This window comes from Lithobates pipiens, unplaced genomic scaffold (assembly GCF_037356315.1).
Source record: "Lithobates pipiens isolate NorthernLeopardFrog02 unplaced genomic scaffold, aLitPip1_a1.2 Scaffold_30, whole genome shotgun sequence".
In the NCBI taxonomy this organism is placed as follows: domain Eukaryota; kingdom Metazoa; phylum Chordata; class Amphibia; order Anura; family Ranidae; genus Lithobates; species Lithobates pipiens.
In genome coordinates, this window is record NW_027507791.1 from 185,547,936 (window position 1) to 185,560,083 (window position 12,148).

A 12,148-nucleotide genomic window follows, 5' to 3' on the forward strand; every position below is an offset into this window, starting at 1 on the left:
CCCTACTTACAACTCTCTTGACAAAAGCCAAGGTGGTCACCTCGGGCAATCGAGAGGAAAAATATAGCAGGTCGCCAAAGCCAACAACATAATGGAAAAAAGCCTACGGCACCCGGTATTCCCAGGCGGTCTCCCATCCAGGTACTAACCAGGCCCGACGCTGCTTAGCATCCGAGATCAGACGAGATCGAGCGCATTCAGGGTGATGTGGCCGTAGGTGATCTTGCACCCTACTTACAACTCTCTTGATAAAAGCCAAGGTGGTCACCTCGGGCAATCGAGAGGAAAAATACAGCAGGTCGCCAAAGCCAAAAACATAATGGAAAAAAGCCTACGGCACCAGGTATTCCCAGGCGGTCTCCCATCCAGGTACTAACCAGGCCCGACCCTGCTTAGCATCCGAGATCAGATGAGATCGGGCACATTCAGGATGATGTGGCCGTAGGCGATCTTGCACCCTACTTACAACTCTCTTGACAAAAGCCAAGGTGGTCACCTCGGGCAATTGAGAGGAAAAATACAGCAGGTCGCCAAAGCCAACAACATAATGGAAAAAAGGCTACGGCACCTGGTATTCCCAGGCGGTCTCCCATCCAGGTACTAACCAGGCCCAACCCTGCTTAGCATCTGAGATCAGACGAGATCGAGCGCATTCAGGGTGATGTGGCCATAGGCAAACTTGCACCCTACTTACAACTCTCTTGACAAAAGCCAAGGTGGTCACCTCGGGCAATCGAGAGGAAAAATACAGCAGGTCGCCAAAGCCAACAACATAATGGAAAAAAGCCTACGGCACCTGGTATTCCCAGGCGGTCTCCCATCCAGGTACCAACCAGGCCCAACCCTGCTTAGCATACAAGATCGAGCGCTTTCAGGGTGATGTGGCCGTAGGCGATCTTGCACCCTACTTACAACTCTCTTGACAAAAGCCAAGGTGGTCACCTCGGGCAATCGAGAGGAAAAATATAGCAGGTCGCCAAAGCCAACAACATAATGGAAAAAAGCCTACGGCACCCGGTATTCCCAGGCAGTCTCCCATCCAGGTACTAACCAGGCCCGACCCTGCTTAGCATCCGAGATCAGATGAGATCGAGCGCATTCAGGGTGATGTGGACGTAGGCGATCTTGCATTCTACTTACAACTCTCTTGACAAAAGCCAAGGTGGTCACCTCGGGCAATCGAGAGGAAAAATACAGCAGGTCGCCAAAGCCAACAACATAATGGAAAAAAGCCTACGGCACCTGGTATTCCCAGGCGGTCTCCCATCCAGGTATTAACCAGGCCCGACCCTGCTTAGCATCCGAGATCAGACGAGATCGAGCGCATTCAGGGTAATGTGGCCGTAGGCGATCTTGCATCCTACTTACAACTCTCTTGACAAAAGCCAAGGTGGTCACCTCGGGCAATCGAGAGGAAAAATACAGCAGGTCGCCAAAGCCAACAACATAATGGAAAAAAGCCTACGGCACCTGGTATTCCCAGGCGGTCTCCCATCCAGGTACTAACCAGGCCCAACCCTGCTTAGCATCCGAGATCAGATGAGATCGAGCGCATTCAGGATGATGTGGCCGTAGGCAATCTTGCCCCCTACTTACAACTCTCTTGACAAAAGCCAAGGTGGTCACCTCGGGCAATCGAGAGGAAAAATACAGCAGGTCGCCAAAGCCAACAACATAATGGAAAAAAGCCTACGGCACCTGGTATTCCCAGGTGGTCTCCCATCCAGGTACTAACCAAGCCCGACCCAGCTTAGCATCTGACGTCAGACGAGATCGAGCGCATTCAGGGTGATGTGGCCGTAGGCGATCTTGCACCCTACTTACAACTCTCTTGACAAAAGCCAAGGTGGTCACCTCGGGCAATCGAGAGGAAAAATACTGCAGGTCGCCAAAGCCAACAACATAATGGAAAAAAGCCTACGGCACCTGGTATTCCCAGGCGGTCTCCCATCCAGGTACTAACCAGGCCCGACCCTGCTTAGCATCCGAGATCAGACGAGATCGAGCGCATTCAGGGAGATGTGGCTGTAGGCGATCTTGCACCCTACTTACAACTCTCTTGACAAAAGCCAAGGTGGTCACCTCGGGCAATCGAGAGGAAAAATACAGCAGGTCGCCAAAGCCAACAACATAATGGAAAAAAGCCTACGGCACCTGGTATTCCCAGGCGGTCTCCCATCCAGGTACTAACCAGGCCCGACCCTGCTTAGCATCCGAGATCAGACGAGATAGAGCGCATTCAGGGTGATGTCGCCGTTGGCGATCTTGAATCCTACTTACAACTCTCTTGACAAAAGCCAAGGTGGTCACCTCGGGAAATCGAGAGGAAAAATACAGCAGGTCGCCAAAGCCAACAATATAATGGAAAAAAGCCTACGGCACCTGGTATTCCCAGGTGGTCTCCCATCCAGGTACTAACCAGGCCCGACCCTGCTTAGCATCCAAGATCAGACGAGATCGAGCGCATTCAGGGTGATGTGGCCGTAGGCGATCTTGCACCCTACTTACAACTCTCTTGACAAAAGCCAAGGTGGTCACCTCGGGCAATCGAGAGGAAAAATACAGCAGGTCGCCAAAGCCAACAACATAATGGAAAAAAGCCTACGGCACCTGGTATTCCCAGGTGGTCTCCCATCCAGGTACTAACCAGGCCCGACACTGCTTAGCATCCGAGATCAGATGAGATCGAGCGCATTCAGGGTGATGTGGCCGTAGGAGATCTTGCATCCTACTTACAACTCTCTTGACAAAAATCAAGGTGGTCACCTCGGGCAATCGAGAGGAAAAATACAGGAGGTCGCCAAAGCCAACAACATAATGGAAAAAAGCCTACGACACCTGGTATTCCCAGGCGGTCTCCCATCCAGGTACTAACCAGGCCCGACCCTGCTTAGCATCCGAGATCAGACGAGATCGAGCGCATTCAGGGTGATGTGGCTGTAGGCGATCTTGCACCCTGCTTACAACTCTCTTGACAAAAGCCAAGGTGGTCACCTCGGGCAATCGAGAGGAAAAATACAGCAGGTCGCCAAAGCCAACAACATAATGGAAAAAAGCCTACGGCACCTGGTATTCCCAGGCGGTCTCCCATCCAGGTACTAACCAGGCCCGACCCTGCTTAGCATCCGAGATCAGACGAGATTGAGCGCATTCAGGGTGATGTGGCCATAGGCAATCTTGCATACTACTTACAACTCTCTTGACAAAAGCCAAGGTGGTCACCTCGGGCAATCGAGAGGAAAAATACAGCAGGTCGCCAAAGCCAACAACATAATGGAAAAAAGCCTACGGCACCTGGTATTCCCAGGCGGTCTCCCATCCAGGTACTAACCAGGCCCGACCCTGCTTAGCATCCGAGATCAGACAAGATTGAGCGCATTCAGGGTGATGTGGCTGTAGGCGATCTTGCACCCTACTTACAACTCTCTTGACAAAAGCCAAGGTGGTCACCTCGGGCAATCGAGAGGAAAAATACAGCAGGTCGCCAAAGCCAACAACATAATGGAAAAAAGCCTACGGCACCTGGTATTCCCAGGCGGTCTCCCATCCAGGTACTAACCAGGCCCGACCCTGCATAGCATCCGAGATCAGATGAGATCGAGCGCATTCAGGGTGATGTGGCCGTAGGCGAACTTGCATCCTACTTACAACTCTCTTTGACAAAAGCCAAGGTGGTCACCTCGGGCAATCGAGAGGAAAAATACAGCAGGTCGCCAAAGCCAACAACATAATGGAAAAAAGCCTACGGCACCTGGTATTCCCAAGCGGTCTCCCATCCAGGTACTAACCAGGCCCAACCCTGCTTAGCATCCGAGATCAGATGAGATCGAACGCATTCAGGATGATGTGGCCGTAGGCGATCTTGCCCCCTACTTACAACTCTCTTGACAAAAGCCAAGGTGGTCACCTCGGGCAATCGAGAGGAAAAATACAGCAGGTCGCCAAAGCCAACAACATAATGGAAAAAAGCCTACGGCACCTGGTATTCCCAGGTGGTCTCCCATCCAGGTACTAACCAAGCCCGACCCTGCTTAGCATCTGACGTCAGACGAGATCGAGCGCATTCAGGGTGATGTGGCCGTAGGCGATCTTGCACCCTACTTACAACTCTCTTGACAAAAGCCAAGGTGGTCACCTCGGGCAATCGAGAGGAAAAATACTGCAGGTCGCCAAAGCCAACAACATAATGGAAAAAAGCCTACGGCACCTGGTATTCCCAGGCGGTCTCCCATCCAGGTACTAACCAGGCCCGACCCTGCTTAGCATCCGAGATCAGACGAGATCAAGCGCATTCAGGGAGATGTGGCTGTAGGCGATCTTGCACCCTACTTACAACTCTCTTGACAAAAGCCAAGGTGGTCACCTCGGGCAATCGAGAGGAAAAATACAGCAGGTCGCCAAAGCCAACAACATAATGGAAAAAAGCCTACGGCACCTGGTATTCCCAGGCGGTCTCCCATCCAGGTACTAACCAGGCCCGACCCTGCTTAGCATCCGAGATCAGACGAGATTGAGCGCATTCAGGGTGATGTGGCAGTAGGCGATCTTGGACCCTACTTACAACTCTCTTGACAAAAGCCAAGGTGGTCACCTCGGGCAATGGAGAGGAAAAATACAGCAGGTCGCCAAAGCCAACATAATGGAAAAAAGCCTACGGCACCTGGTATTCCCAGGCGGTCTCCCATCCAGGTACTAACCAGGCCCGACCCTGCTTAGAATCCGAGATCAGACGAGATTGAGTGCATTCAGGGTGATGTGACAGTAGGCGATCATGCCCCCTACTTACAACTCTCTTGACAAAAGCCAAGGTGGTCACCTCGGGCAATCGAGAGGAAAAATACAGCAGGTCGCCAAAGCCAACAACATAACGGAAAAAAGCCTACAGCACCTGGTATTCCCAGGCGGTCTCCCATCCAGGTACTAACCAGGCCCGACCCTGCTTAGCATCCGAGATCAGACGAGATCGAGCGCATCAAGGGTGATGTGGCCGCAGGCAATTTTGCACCCTACTTACAACTCTCTTGACAAAAGCCAAGGTGGTCACCTCGGGCAATCGAGAGGAAAAATACAGCAGGTCGCCAAAGCCAACAACATAATGGAAAATAGCCTACGGCACCTGGTATTCCCAGGCGGTCTCCCATCCAGGTACTAACCAGGCCCGACCCTGTTTAGCATTCGAGATCAGACGAGATCGAGCGCATTCAGGGTGATGTGGCCGGAGGCGATCTTGCACCCTACTTACAACTCTCTTGACAAAAGCCAAGGTGGTCACCTCGGGCAATCGAGAGGAAAAATACAGCAGGTCGCCAAAGCCAACAACATAATGGAAAAAAGCCTACGGCACCTGGTATTCCCAGGCGGTCTCCCATCCAGGTACTAACCAGGGACGACCCTGCTTAGCATCCGAGATCAGACGAGATCGAGCGCATACAGGGTGATGTGGCCGTAGGCAATCTTGAACCCTACTTACAACTCTCTTGACAAAAGCCAAGGTGGTCACCTCGGGCAATCGAGAGGAAAAATACAGCAGGTCGCCAAAGCCAACAACATAATGGAAAAAATCCTACGGCACCTGGTATTCCCAGGCGGTCTGCCATCCAGGTACTAACCAGGCCCGACCCTGCTTAGCATCCGAGATCAGACGAGAGCGAGCGCATTCAGGGTGATGTGGCCGTAGGCGATCTTGCACCCTACTTACAACTCTCTTGACAAAAGCCATGGTGGTCACCTCGGGCAATCGAGAGGAAAAATACAGCAGGTCGCCAAAGCCAACAACATAATGGAAAAAAGCCTACGGCACCTGGTATTCCCAGGCGGTCTCCCATCCAGGTACTAACCAGGCCCGACGCTGCTTAGCATCCGAGATCAGACGAGATCGAGCGCGTTCAGGGTGATGTGGCCGTAGGCGATCTTGCACCCTACTTACAACTCTCTTGACAAAAGCCAAGGTGGTCACCTCGGGCAATCAAGAGGAAAAATACAGCAGGTCGCCAAAGCCAACAACATAATGGAAAAAAGCCTACGGCACCTGGTATTTCCAGGCGGTCTCCCATCCAGGTTCTAACCAGGCCCGACCCTGTTTAGCATCCAAGATCAGACAAAATCGAGCGCATTCAGGGTGATGTGGCCGGAGGCGATCTTGCACCCTACTTACAACTCTCTTGACAAAAGCCAAGGTGGTCACCTCGGGCAATCGAGAGGCTAAATACAGCAGGTCGCCAAAGCCAACAACATAATGGAAAAAAGCCTACGGCACCTGGTATTCCCAGGCGGTCTCCCATCCAGGTACTAACCAGGCCCGACCCTGTTTAGCATCCGAGATCAGACGAAATCGAGCGCATTGGGGGTGATGTGGCCGGAGGCGATCTTGCACCCTACTTACAACTCTCTTGACAAAAGCCAAGGTGGTCACCTCGGGCAATCGAGAGGAAAAATACAGCAGGTCGCCAAAGCCAACAACATAATGGAAAAAAGCCTACGGCACCTGGTATTCCCAGGCGGTCTCCCATCCAGGTACTAACCAGGCCCGACCCTGCTTAGCATCCGAGATCAGACGAGATCGAGCGCATCAAGGGTGATGTGGCCGCAGGCAATTTTGCGCCCTACTTACAACTCTCTTGACAAAAGCCAAGGTGGTCACCTCGGGCAATCGAGAGGAAAAATACAGCAGGTCGCCAAAGCCAACAACATAACGGAAAAAAGCCTACGGCACCTGGTATTCCCAGGCGGTCTCCCATCCAGGTACTAACCAGGCCCGACCCTGCTTAGCATCCGAGATCAGACGAGATCGAGCGCATCAAGCGTGATGTGGCCGCAGGCAATTTTGCACCCTACTTACAACTCTCTTGACAAAAGCCAAGGTGGTCACCTCGGGCAATCGAGAGGAAAAATACAGCAGGTCGCCAAAGCCAACAACATAATGGAAAATAGCCTACGGCACCTGGTATTCCCAGGCGGTCTCCCATCCAGGTACTAACCAGGCCCAACCCTGTTTAGCATTCGAGATCAGACGAGATCGAGCGCATTCAGGGTGATGTGGCCGGAGGCGATCTTGCACCCTACTTACAACTCTCTTGACAAAAGCCAAGGTGGTCACCTCGGGCAATCGAGAGGAAAAATACAGCAGGTCGCCAAAGCCAACAACATAATGGAAAAAAGCCTACGGCACCTGGTACTCCCAGGCGGTCTCCCATCCAGGTACTAACCAGGGACGACCCTGCTTAGCATCCGAGATCAGACGAGATCGAGCGCATACAGGGTGATGTGGCCGTAGGCAATCTTGGACCCTACTTACAACTCTCTTGACAAAAGCCAAGGTGGTCACCTCGGGCAATCGAGAGGAAAAATAGAGCAGGTCGCCAAAGCCAACAACATAATGGAAAAAAGCCTACGGCACCTGGTATTCCCAGGCGGTCTCCCATCCAGGTACTAACCAGGCCCGACCCTGCTTAGCATCCGAGATCAGACGAGAGCGAGCGCATTCAGGGTGATGTGGCCGTAGGCGATCTTGCACCCTACTTACAACTCTCTTGACAAAAGCCAAGGTGGTCAACTCGGGCAATCAAGAGGAAAAATACAGCAGGTCGCCAAAGCCAACAACATAATGGAAAAAAGCCTACGGCACCTGGTATTCCCAGGCGGTCTCCCATCCAGGTACTAACCAGGCCCGACGCTGCTTAGCATCCGAAATCAGACGAGATCGAGCGCATTCAGGGTGATGTGGCCGTAGGCGATCTTGCACCCTACTTACAACTCTCTTGACAAAAGCCAAGGTGGTCACCTCGGGCAATCGAGAGGCTAAATACAGCAGGTCGCCAAAGCCAACAACATAATGGAAAAAAGCCTACGGCACCTGGTATTCCCAGGCGGTCTCCCATCCAGGTACTAACCAGGCCCGACCCTGTTTAGCATCCGAGATCAGACGAAATCGAGCGCATTGGGGGTGATGTGGCCGGAGGCGATCTTGCACCCTACTTACAACTCTCTTGACAAAAGCCAAGGTGGTCACCTCGGGCAATCGAGAGGAAAAATACAGCAGGTCGCCAAAGCCAACAACATAATGGAAAAAAGCCTACGGCACCTGGTATTCCCAGGCGGTCTCCCATCCAAGTACTAACCAGGCCCGACCCTGCTTAGCATCCGAGATCAGACGAGATCGAGCGCATCAAGGGTGATGTGGCCGCAGGCAATTTTGCACCCTACTTACAACTCTCTTGACAAAAGCCAAGGTGGTCACCTCGGGCAATCGAGAGGAAAAATACAGCAGGTCGCCAAAGCCAACAACATAACGGAAAAAAGCCTACGGCACCTGGTATTCCCAGGCGGTCTCCCATCCAGGTACTAACCAGGCCCGACCCTGCTTAGCATCCGAGATCAGACGAGATCGAGCGCATCAAGGGTGATGTGGCCGCAGGCAATTTTGCATCCTACTTACAACTCTCTTGACAAAAGCCAAGGTGGTCACCTCGGGCAATCGAGAGGAAAAATACAGCAGGTCGCCAAAGCCAACAACATAATGGAAAATAGCCTACGGCACCTGGTATTCCCAGGCGGTCTCCCATCCAGGTACTAACCAGGCCCGACCCTGTTTAGCATTCGAGATCAGACGAGATCGAGCGCATTCAGGGTGATGTGGCCGGAGGCGATCTTGCACCCTACTTACAACTCTCTTGACAAAAGCCAAGGTGGTCACCTCGGGCAATCGAGAGGAAAAATACAGCAGGTCGCCAAAGCCAACAACATAATGGAAAAAAGCCTACGGCACCTGGTACTCCCAGGCGGTCTCCCATCCAGGTACTAACCAGGGACGACCCTGCTTAGCATCTGAGATCAGACGAGATCGAGCGCATACAGGGTGATGTGGCCGTAGGCAATCTTGGACCCTACTTACAACTCTCTTGACAAAAGCCAAGGTGGTCACCTCGGGCAATCGAGAGGAAAAATAGAGCAGGTCGCCAAAGCCAACAACATAATGGAAAAAAGCCTACGGCACCTGGTATTCCCAGGCGGTCTCCCATCCAGGTACTAACCAGGCCCGACCCTGCTTAGCATCCGAGAGCGAGCGCATTCAGGGTGATGTGGCCGTAGGCGATCTGGCACCCTACTTACAACTCTCTTGACAAAAGCCAAGGTGGTCAACTCGGGCAATCAAGAGGAAAAATACAGCAGGTCGCCAAAGCCAACAACATAATGGAAAAAAGCCTACGGCACCTGGTATTCCCAGGCGGTCTCCCATCCAGGTACTAACCAGGCCCGACGCTGCTTAGCATCCGAAATCAGACGAGATCGAGCGCATTCAGGGTGATGTGGCCGTAGGCGATCTTGCACCCTACTTACAACTCTCTTGACAAAAGCCAAGGTGGTCACCTCGGGCAATCAAGAGGAAAAATACAGCAGGTCGCCAAAGCCAACAACATAATGGAAAAAAGCCTACGGCACCTGGTATTCCCAGGCGGTCTCCCATCCAGGTTCTAACCAGGCCCGACCCTGTTTAGCATCCGAGATCAGACGAAATCGAGCGCATTCAGGGTGATGTGGCTGGAGGCGATCTTGCACCCTACTTACAACTCTCTTGACAAAAGCCAAGGTGGTCACCTCGGGCAATCAAGAGGAAAAATACAGCAGGTCGCCAAAGCCAACAACATAATGGAAAAAAGCCTACGGCACCTGGTATTCCCAGGCGGTCTCCCATCCAGGTTCTAACCAGGCCCGACCCTGTTTAGCATCCGAGATCAGACGAAATCGAGCGCATTCAGGGTGATGTGGCCGGAGGCGATCTTGCACCCTACTTACAACTCTCTTGACAAAAGCCAAGGTGGTCACCTCGGGCAATCGAGAGGAAAAATACAGCAGGTCGCCAAAGCCAACAACATAATGGAAAAAAGCCTACGGCACCTGGTATTCCCAGACGGTCTCCCATCCAGGTACTAACCAGGCCCAACCCTGCTTAGCATCCGAGATCAGACAGATCAGACGAGATCGAGCGCATTCAGGATGATGTGGCCATAGGCAATCTTGCACCCTACTTACAACTCTCTTGACAAAAGCCAAGGTGGTCACCTCGGGCAATCGAGAGGAAAAATACAGCAGGTCGCCAAAGCCAACAACATAATGGAAAAAAGCCGACGGCACCTGGTATTCCCAGGCGGTCTCTCATCCAGGTACTAACCAGGCCAGACCCGGCTTAGCATGAGAGATCAGACGAGATCGAGCGCATTCAGAGTGATGTGGCCGTAGGCGATCTTGTCCCCTACTTACAACTCTCTTGACAAAAGCCAAGGTGGTCACCTCGGGCAATCGAGAGGAAAAATACAGCAGGTCGCCAAAGCCAACAACATAATGGAAAAAAGCCTACGGTACCTGGTATTCCCAGGCGGTCTCCCATCCAGGTACTAACCAGGCCCGACCCTGCTTAGCATCCGAGATCAGACGAGATCGAGCGCATTCAGGGTGATGTGGCCGTAGGCGATCTTGCACCCTACTTACAACTCTCTTGACAAAAGCCAAGGTGGTCACCTCGGGCAATCGAGAGGAAAAATACAGCAGGTCGCCAAAGCCAACAACATAATGGAAAAAAGCCTGCGGCACCTGGTATTCCCAGGCGGTCTCCCATCCAGGTACTAAACAGACCCGACCCTGCTTAGCATCCGAGATCAGACGAGATCGAGGGCATTCAGGGTGATGTGGCCGTAGGTGATCTTGCACCCTACTTACAACTCTCTTGACAAAAGCCAAGGTGGTCACCTCGGGCAATCGAGAGGAAAAATACAGCAGGTCCCCAAAGCCAACAACATAATGGAAAAAAGCCTACGGCACCTGGTATTCCCAGGCGGTCTCCCATCCAGGTACTAACCAGGCCCGACCCTGCTTAGCATGCGAGATCAGATGAGATCGAGCGCATTCAAGGTGATGTGGCCGTAGGCGATCTTGCACCCTACTTACAACTCTCTTGACAAAAGCCAAGGTGGTCACCTCGGGCAATCGAGAGGAAAAATACAGCAGGTCGCCAAAGCCAACAACATAATGGAAAAAAGCCTGCGGCACCAGGTATTCCCAGGCGGTCTCCCATCCAGGTGCTAACCAGGCCCGACCATGCTTAGCATCCAAGATCAGACAAGATCGAGCCCATTCAGGGTGATGTGGCCATAGGCGATCTTGCACCCTACTTACAACTCTCTTGACAAAAGCCAAGGTGGTCACCTCGGGAAATCGAGAGGAAAAATACAGCAGGTAGCCAAAGCCAACAACATAATGGAAAAAAGCCTACGGCACCTGGTATTCCCAGGCGGTCTCGCATCCAGGTACTAACCAGGCCCGACCCTGCTTAGCATCCGAGATCAGACGAAATCGAGCGCATTCAGGGTGATGTGGCCATAGGCGATCTTGCACCCTACTTACAACTCTCTTGACAAAAGCCAAGGTGGTCACCTCGGGCAAATCGAGAGGAAAAATGCATCAGGTCGCCAAAGCCAACAACATAATGGAAACAATCCTACGCCACCTGGTATTCCCAGGCGGTCTCCCCTCGAGGTACTAACCAGGCCCGACCCTGCTTAGCATCCGAGATCAGACGAGATCGAGCGCATTCAGGGTGATGTGGCCGTAGGCAATCTTGCACCCTACTTACAACTCTCTTGACAAAAGCCAAGGTGGTCACCTCGGGCAATCGAGAGGAAAAATACAGCAGGTCTCCAAAGCCAACAACATAATGGAAAAAAGCCTACAGCACCTGGTATTCCCAGGCGGTCTCCCATCCAGGTACTAACCAGACCCGACCCTGCTTAGCATCCGAGATCAGACGAGATCGAGCGCATTCAGGGTGATGTGGCCGTAGGCGATCTTGCACCCTACTTACAACTCTCTTGATAAAAGCCAAGGTGGTCACCTCGGGCAATCGAGAGGAAAAATACAGCAGGTCGCCAAAGCCAACAACATAATGGAAAAAAGCCTACGGCACCTGGTATTCCCAGGCGGTCTCCCATCCAGGTACTAACCAGGCCCGATCCTGCTTAGCATCCGAGATCAGACGAGATCGAGCGCATTCAGGGTGATGTGGCCGTAGGCGATCTTGCGCCCTACTTACAACTCTCTTGACAAAAGCCAAGGTGGTCACCTCGGGCAATCGAAAGGAAAAATACAGCAGGTCGCC

General features: G+C 52.6%; 32 non-coding genes and 21 pseudogenes across 32 annotated transcripts; all 53 read right to left on the reverse strand.

Moving 5' to 3' along the window:
• Positions 1 to 100: 100 nt before the first annotated feature.
• LOC143954181 (5S ribosomal RNA) lies at positions 101 to 219 on the reverse strand. The gene has a single exon (XR_013269195.1). It is a non-coding gene; the product is annotated as a 5S ribosomal RNA (ribosomal RNA).
• Positions 220 to 328: 109 nt separating this feature from the next.
• Positions 329 to 447, reverse strand: LOC143944950 (5S ribosomal RNA). The gene has a single exon (XR_013265074.1). It is a non-coding gene; the product is annotated as a 5S ribosomal RNA (ribosomal RNA).
• Positions 448 to 556: 109 nt separating this feature from the next.
• Positions 557 to 675, reverse strand: LOC143954625 (5S ribosomal RNA). The gene has a single exon (XR_013269599.1). It is a non-coding gene; the product is annotated as a 5S ribosomal RNA (ribosomal RNA).
• A 109-nt stretch (positions 676 to 784) lies between these two features.
• Positions 785 to 893, reverse strand: LOC143948182 (5S ribosomal RNA; annotated as a pseudogene).
• Positions 894 to 1,002: 109 nt separating this feature from the next.
• On the reverse strand, positions 1,003 to 1,121 carry LOC143953337 (5S ribosomal RNA). The gene has a single exon (XR_013268429.1). It is a non-coding gene; the product is annotated as a 5S ribosomal RNA (ribosomal RNA).
• Positions 1,122 to 1,230: 109 nt separating this feature from the next.
• LOC143952900 (5S ribosomal RNA) lies at positions 1,231 to 1,349 on the reverse strand. Its single transcript, XR_013268032.1, has one exon. It is a non-coding gene; the product is annotated as a 5S ribosomal RNA (ribosomal RNA).
• A 109-nt stretch (positions 1,350 to 1,458) lies between these two features.
• LOC143951389 (5S ribosomal RNA) lies at positions 1,459 to 1,577 on the reverse strand. The gene has a single exon (XR_013266666.1). It is a non-coding gene; the product is annotated as a 5S ribosomal RNA (ribosomal RNA).
• A 109-nt stretch (positions 1,578 to 1,686) lies between these two features.
• On the reverse strand, positions 1,687 to 1,805 carry LOC143946385 (5S ribosomal RNA; annotated as a pseudogene).
• A 109-nt stretch (positions 1,806 to 1,914) lies between these two features.
• LOC143952058 (5S ribosomal RNA) lies at positions 1,915 to 2,033 on the reverse strand. Its single transcript, XR_013267271.1, has one exon. It is a non-coding gene; the product is annotated as a 5S ribosomal RNA (ribosomal RNA).
• Positions 2,034 to 2,142: 109 nt separating this feature from the next.
• Positions 2,143 to 2,261, reverse strand: LOC143944245 (5S ribosomal RNA; annotated as a pseudogene).
• A 109-nt stretch (positions 2,262 to 2,370) lies between these two features.
• On the reverse strand, positions 2,371 to 2,489 carry LOC143950628 (5S ribosomal RNA). The gene has a single exon (XR_013265978.1). It is a non-coding gene; the product is annotated as a 5S ribosomal RNA (ribosomal RNA).
• Positions 2,490 to 2,598: 109 nt separating this feature from the next.
• Positions 2,599 to 2,717, reverse strand: LOC143952014 (5S ribosomal RNA). The gene has a single exon (XR_013267231.1). It is a non-coding gene; the product is annotated as a 5S ribosomal RNA (ribosomal RNA).
• A 109-nt stretch (positions 2,718 to 2,826) lies between these two features.
• LOC143952906 (5S ribosomal RNA) lies at positions 2,827 to 2,945 on the reverse strand. The gene has a single exon (XR_013268038.1). It is a non-coding gene; the product is annotated as a 5S ribosomal RNA (ribosomal RNA).
• Positions 2,946 to 3,054: 109 nt separating this feature from the next.
• On the reverse strand, positions 3,055 to 3,173 carry LOC143953018 (5S ribosomal RNA). Its single transcript, XR_013268139.1, has one exon. It is a non-coding gene; the product is annotated as a 5S ribosomal RNA (ribosomal RNA).
• A 109-nt stretch (positions 3,174 to 3,282) lies between these two features.
• LOC143945386 (5S ribosomal RNA) lies at positions 3,283 to 3,401 on the reverse strand (annotated as a pseudogene).
• Positions 3,402 to 3,510: 109 nt separating this feature from the next.
• On the reverse strand, positions 3,511 to 3,629 carry LOC143950988 (5S ribosomal RNA). The gene has a single exon (XR_013266302.1). It is a non-coding gene; the product is annotated as a 5S ribosomal RNA (ribosomal RNA).
• Positions 3,630 to 3,739: 110 nt separating this feature from the next.
• LOC143951212 (5S ribosomal RNA) lies at positions 3,740 to 3,858 on the reverse strand. Its single transcript, XR_013266505.1, has one exon. It is a non-coding gene; the product is annotated as a 5S ribosomal RNA (ribosomal RNA).
• A 109-nt stretch (positions 3,859 to 3,967) lies between these two features.
• Positions 3,968 to 4,086, reverse strand: LOC143945043 (5S ribosomal RNA; annotated as a pseudogene).
• Positions 4,087 to 4,195: 109 nt separating this feature from the next.
• Positions 4,196 to 4,314, reverse strand: LOC143953778 (5S ribosomal RNA). Its single transcript, XR_013268829.1, has one exon. It is a non-coding gene; the product is annotated as a 5S ribosomal RNA (ribosomal RNA).
• A 109-nt stretch (positions 4,315 to 4,423) lies between these two features.
• On the reverse strand, positions 4,424 to 4,542 carry LOC143943806 (5S ribosomal RNA; annotated as a pseudogene).
• A 106-nt stretch (positions 4,543 to 4,648) lies between these two features.
• On the reverse strand, positions 4,649 to 4,767 carry LOC143945957 (5S ribosomal RNA; annotated as a pseudogene).
• A 109-nt stretch (positions 4,768 to 4,876) lies between these two features.
• On the reverse strand, positions 4,877 to 4,995 carry LOC143951644 (5S ribosomal RNA). The gene has a single exon (XR_013266897.1). It is a non-coding gene; the product is annotated as a 5S ribosomal RNA (ribosomal RNA).
• Positions 4,996 to 5,104: 109 nt separating this feature from the next.
• On the reverse strand, positions 5,105 to 5,223 carry LOC143952462 (5S ribosomal RNA). Its single transcript, XR_013267637.1, has one exon. It is a non-coding gene; the product is annotated as a 5S ribosomal RNA (ribosomal RNA).
• Positions 5,224 to 5,332: 109 nt separating this feature from the next.
• On the reverse strand, positions 5,333 to 5,451 carry LOC143953365 (5S ribosomal RNA). Its single transcript, XR_013268454.1, has one exon. It is a non-coding gene; the product is annotated as a 5S ribosomal RNA (ribosomal RNA).
• A 109-nt stretch (positions 5,452 to 5,560) lies between these two features.
• On the reverse strand, positions 5,561 to 5,679 carry LOC143945060 (5S ribosomal RNA; annotated as a pseudogene).
• Positions 5,680 to 5,788: 109 nt separating this feature from the next.
• Positions 5,789 to 5,907, reverse strand: LOC143951828 (5S ribosomal RNA). Its single transcript, XR_013267063.1, has one exon. It is a non-coding gene; the product is annotated as a 5S ribosomal RNA (ribosomal RNA).
• Positions 5,908 to 6,016: 109 nt separating this feature from the next.
• Positions 6,017 to 6,135, reverse strand: LOC143949345 (5S ribosomal RNA; annotated as a pseudogene).
• Positions 6,136 to 6,244: 109 nt separating this feature from the next.
• Positions 6,245 to 6,363, reverse strand: LOC143946691 (5S ribosomal RNA; annotated as a pseudogene).
• Positions 6,364 to 6,472: 109 nt separating this feature from the next.
• On the reverse strand, positions 6,473 to 6,591 carry LOC143951114 (5S ribosomal RNA). Its single transcript, XR_013266416.1, has one exon. It is a non-coding gene; the product is annotated as a 5S ribosomal RNA (ribosomal RNA).
• Positions 6,592 to 6,700: 109 nt separating this feature from the next.
• On the reverse strand, positions 6,701 to 6,819 carry LOC143953479 (5S ribosomal RNA). Its single transcript, XR_013268557.1, has one exon. It is a non-coding gene; the product is annotated as a 5S ribosomal RNA (ribosomal RNA).
• A 109-nt stretch (positions 6,820 to 6,928) lies between these two features.
• Positions 6,929 to 7,047, reverse strand: LOC143951797 (5S ribosomal RNA). Its single transcript, XR_013267035.1, has one exon. It is a non-coding gene; the product is annotated as a 5S ribosomal RNA (ribosomal RNA).
• Positions 7,048 to 7,156: 109 nt separating this feature from the next.
• On the reverse strand, positions 7,157 to 7,275 carry LOC143954356 (5S ribosomal RNA). Its single transcript, XR_013269355.1, has one exon. It is a non-coding gene; the product is annotated as a 5S ribosomal RNA (ribosomal RNA).
• Positions 7,276 to 7,384: 109 nt separating this feature from the next.
• Positions 7,385 to 7,503, reverse strand: LOC143952248 (5S ribosomal RNA). Its single transcript, XR_013267443.1, has one exon. It is a non-coding gene; the product is annotated as a 5S ribosomal RNA (ribosomal RNA).
• A 109-nt stretch (positions 7,504 to 7,612) lies between these two features.
• On the reverse strand, positions 7,613 to 7,731 carry LOC143953944 (5S ribosomal RNA). Its single transcript, XR_013268980.1, has one exon. It is a non-coding gene; the product is annotated as a 5S ribosomal RNA (ribosomal RNA).
• Positions 7,732 to 7,840: 109 nt separating this feature from the next.
• Positions 7,841 to 7,959, reverse strand: LOC143946693 (5S ribosomal RNA; annotated as a pseudogene).
• A 109-nt stretch (positions 7,960 to 8,068) lies between these two features.
• Positions 8,069 to 8,187, reverse strand: LOC143950721 (5S ribosomal RNA). The gene has a single exon (XR_013266061.1). It is a non-coding gene; the product is annotated as a 5S ribosomal RNA (ribosomal RNA).
• A 109-nt stretch (positions 8,188 to 8,296) lies between these two features.
• LOC143951115 (5S ribosomal RNA) lies at positions 8,297 to 8,415 on the reverse strand. The gene has a single exon (XR_013266417.1). It is a non-coding gene; the product is annotated as a 5S ribosomal RNA (ribosomal RNA).
• Positions 8,416 to 8,524: 109 nt separating this feature from the next.
• On the reverse strand, positions 8,525 to 8,643 carry LOC143952463 (5S ribosomal RNA). The gene has a single exon (XR_013267638.1). It is a non-coding gene; the product is annotated as a 5S ribosomal RNA (ribosomal RNA).
• Positions 8,644 to 8,752: 109 nt separating this feature from the next.
• LOC143945170 (5S ribosomal RNA) lies at positions 8,753 to 8,871 on the reverse strand (annotated as a pseudogene).
• Positions 8,872 to 8,980: 109 nt separating this feature from the next.
• Positions 8,981 to 9,089, reverse strand: LOC143948003 (5S ribosomal RNA; annotated as a pseudogene).
• A 109-nt stretch (positions 9,090 to 9,198) lies between these two features.
• LOC143953945 (5S ribosomal RNA) lies at positions 9,199 to 9,317 on the reverse strand. The gene has a single exon (XR_013268981.1). It is a non-coding gene; the product is annotated as a 5S ribosomal RNA (ribosomal RNA).
• Positions 9,318 to 9,426: 109 nt separating this feature from the next.
• Positions 9,427 to 9,545, reverse strand: LOC143948028 (5S ribosomal RNA; annotated as a pseudogene).
• A 109-nt stretch (positions 9,546 to 9,654) lies between these two features.
• Positions 9,655 to 9,773, reverse strand: LOC143946613 (5S ribosomal RNA; annotated as a pseudogene).
• A 109-nt stretch (positions 9,774 to 9,882) lies between these two features.
• LOC143945107 (5S ribosomal RNA) lies at positions 9,883 to 10,010 on the reverse strand (annotated as a pseudogene).
• A 109-nt stretch (positions 10,011 to 10,119) lies between these two features.
• On the reverse strand, positions 10,120 to 10,238 carry LOC143949159 (5S ribosomal RNA; annotated as a pseudogene).
• Positions 10,239 to 10,347: 109 nt separating this feature from the next.
• Positions 10,348 to 10,466, reverse strand: LOC143950351 (5S ribosomal RNA). The gene has a single exon (XR_013265761.1). It is a non-coding gene; the product is annotated as a 5S ribosomal RNA (ribosomal RNA).
• A 109-nt stretch (positions 10,467 to 10,575) lies between these two features.
• On the reverse strand, positions 10,576 to 10,694 carry LOC143945358 (5S ribosomal RNA; annotated as a pseudogene).
• Positions 10,695 to 10,803: 109 nt separating this feature from the next.
• Positions 10,804 to 10,922, reverse strand: LOC143950589 (5S ribosomal RNA). The gene has a single exon (XR_013265942.1). It is a non-coding gene; the product is annotated as a 5S ribosomal RNA (ribosomal RNA).
• Positions 10,923 to 11,031: 109 nt separating this feature from the next.
• Positions 11,032 to 11,150, reverse strand: LOC143949383 (5S ribosomal RNA; annotated as a pseudogene).
• Positions 11,151 to 11,259: 109 nt separating this feature from the next.
• LOC143943973 (5S ribosomal RNA) lies at positions 11,260 to 11,378 on the reverse strand (annotated as a pseudogene).
• Positions 11,379 to 11,488: 110 nt separating this feature from the next.
• On the reverse strand, positions 11,489 to 11,607 carry LOC143945279 (5S ribosomal RNA; annotated as a pseudogene).
• Positions 11,608 to 11,716: 109 nt separating this feature from the next.
• On the reverse strand, positions 11,717 to 11,835 carry LOC143951153 (5S ribosomal RNA). The gene has a single exon (XR_013266451.1). It is a non-coding gene; the product is annotated as a 5S ribosomal RNA (ribosomal RNA).
• A 109-nt stretch (positions 11,836 to 11,944) lies between these two features.
• Positions 11,945 to 12,063, reverse strand: LOC143951200 (5S ribosomal RNA). The gene has a single exon (XR_013266494.1). It is a non-coding gene; the product is annotated as a 5S ribosomal RNA (ribosomal RNA).
• Between the last annotated feature and the right edge of the window lie 85 nt (positions 12,064 to 12,148).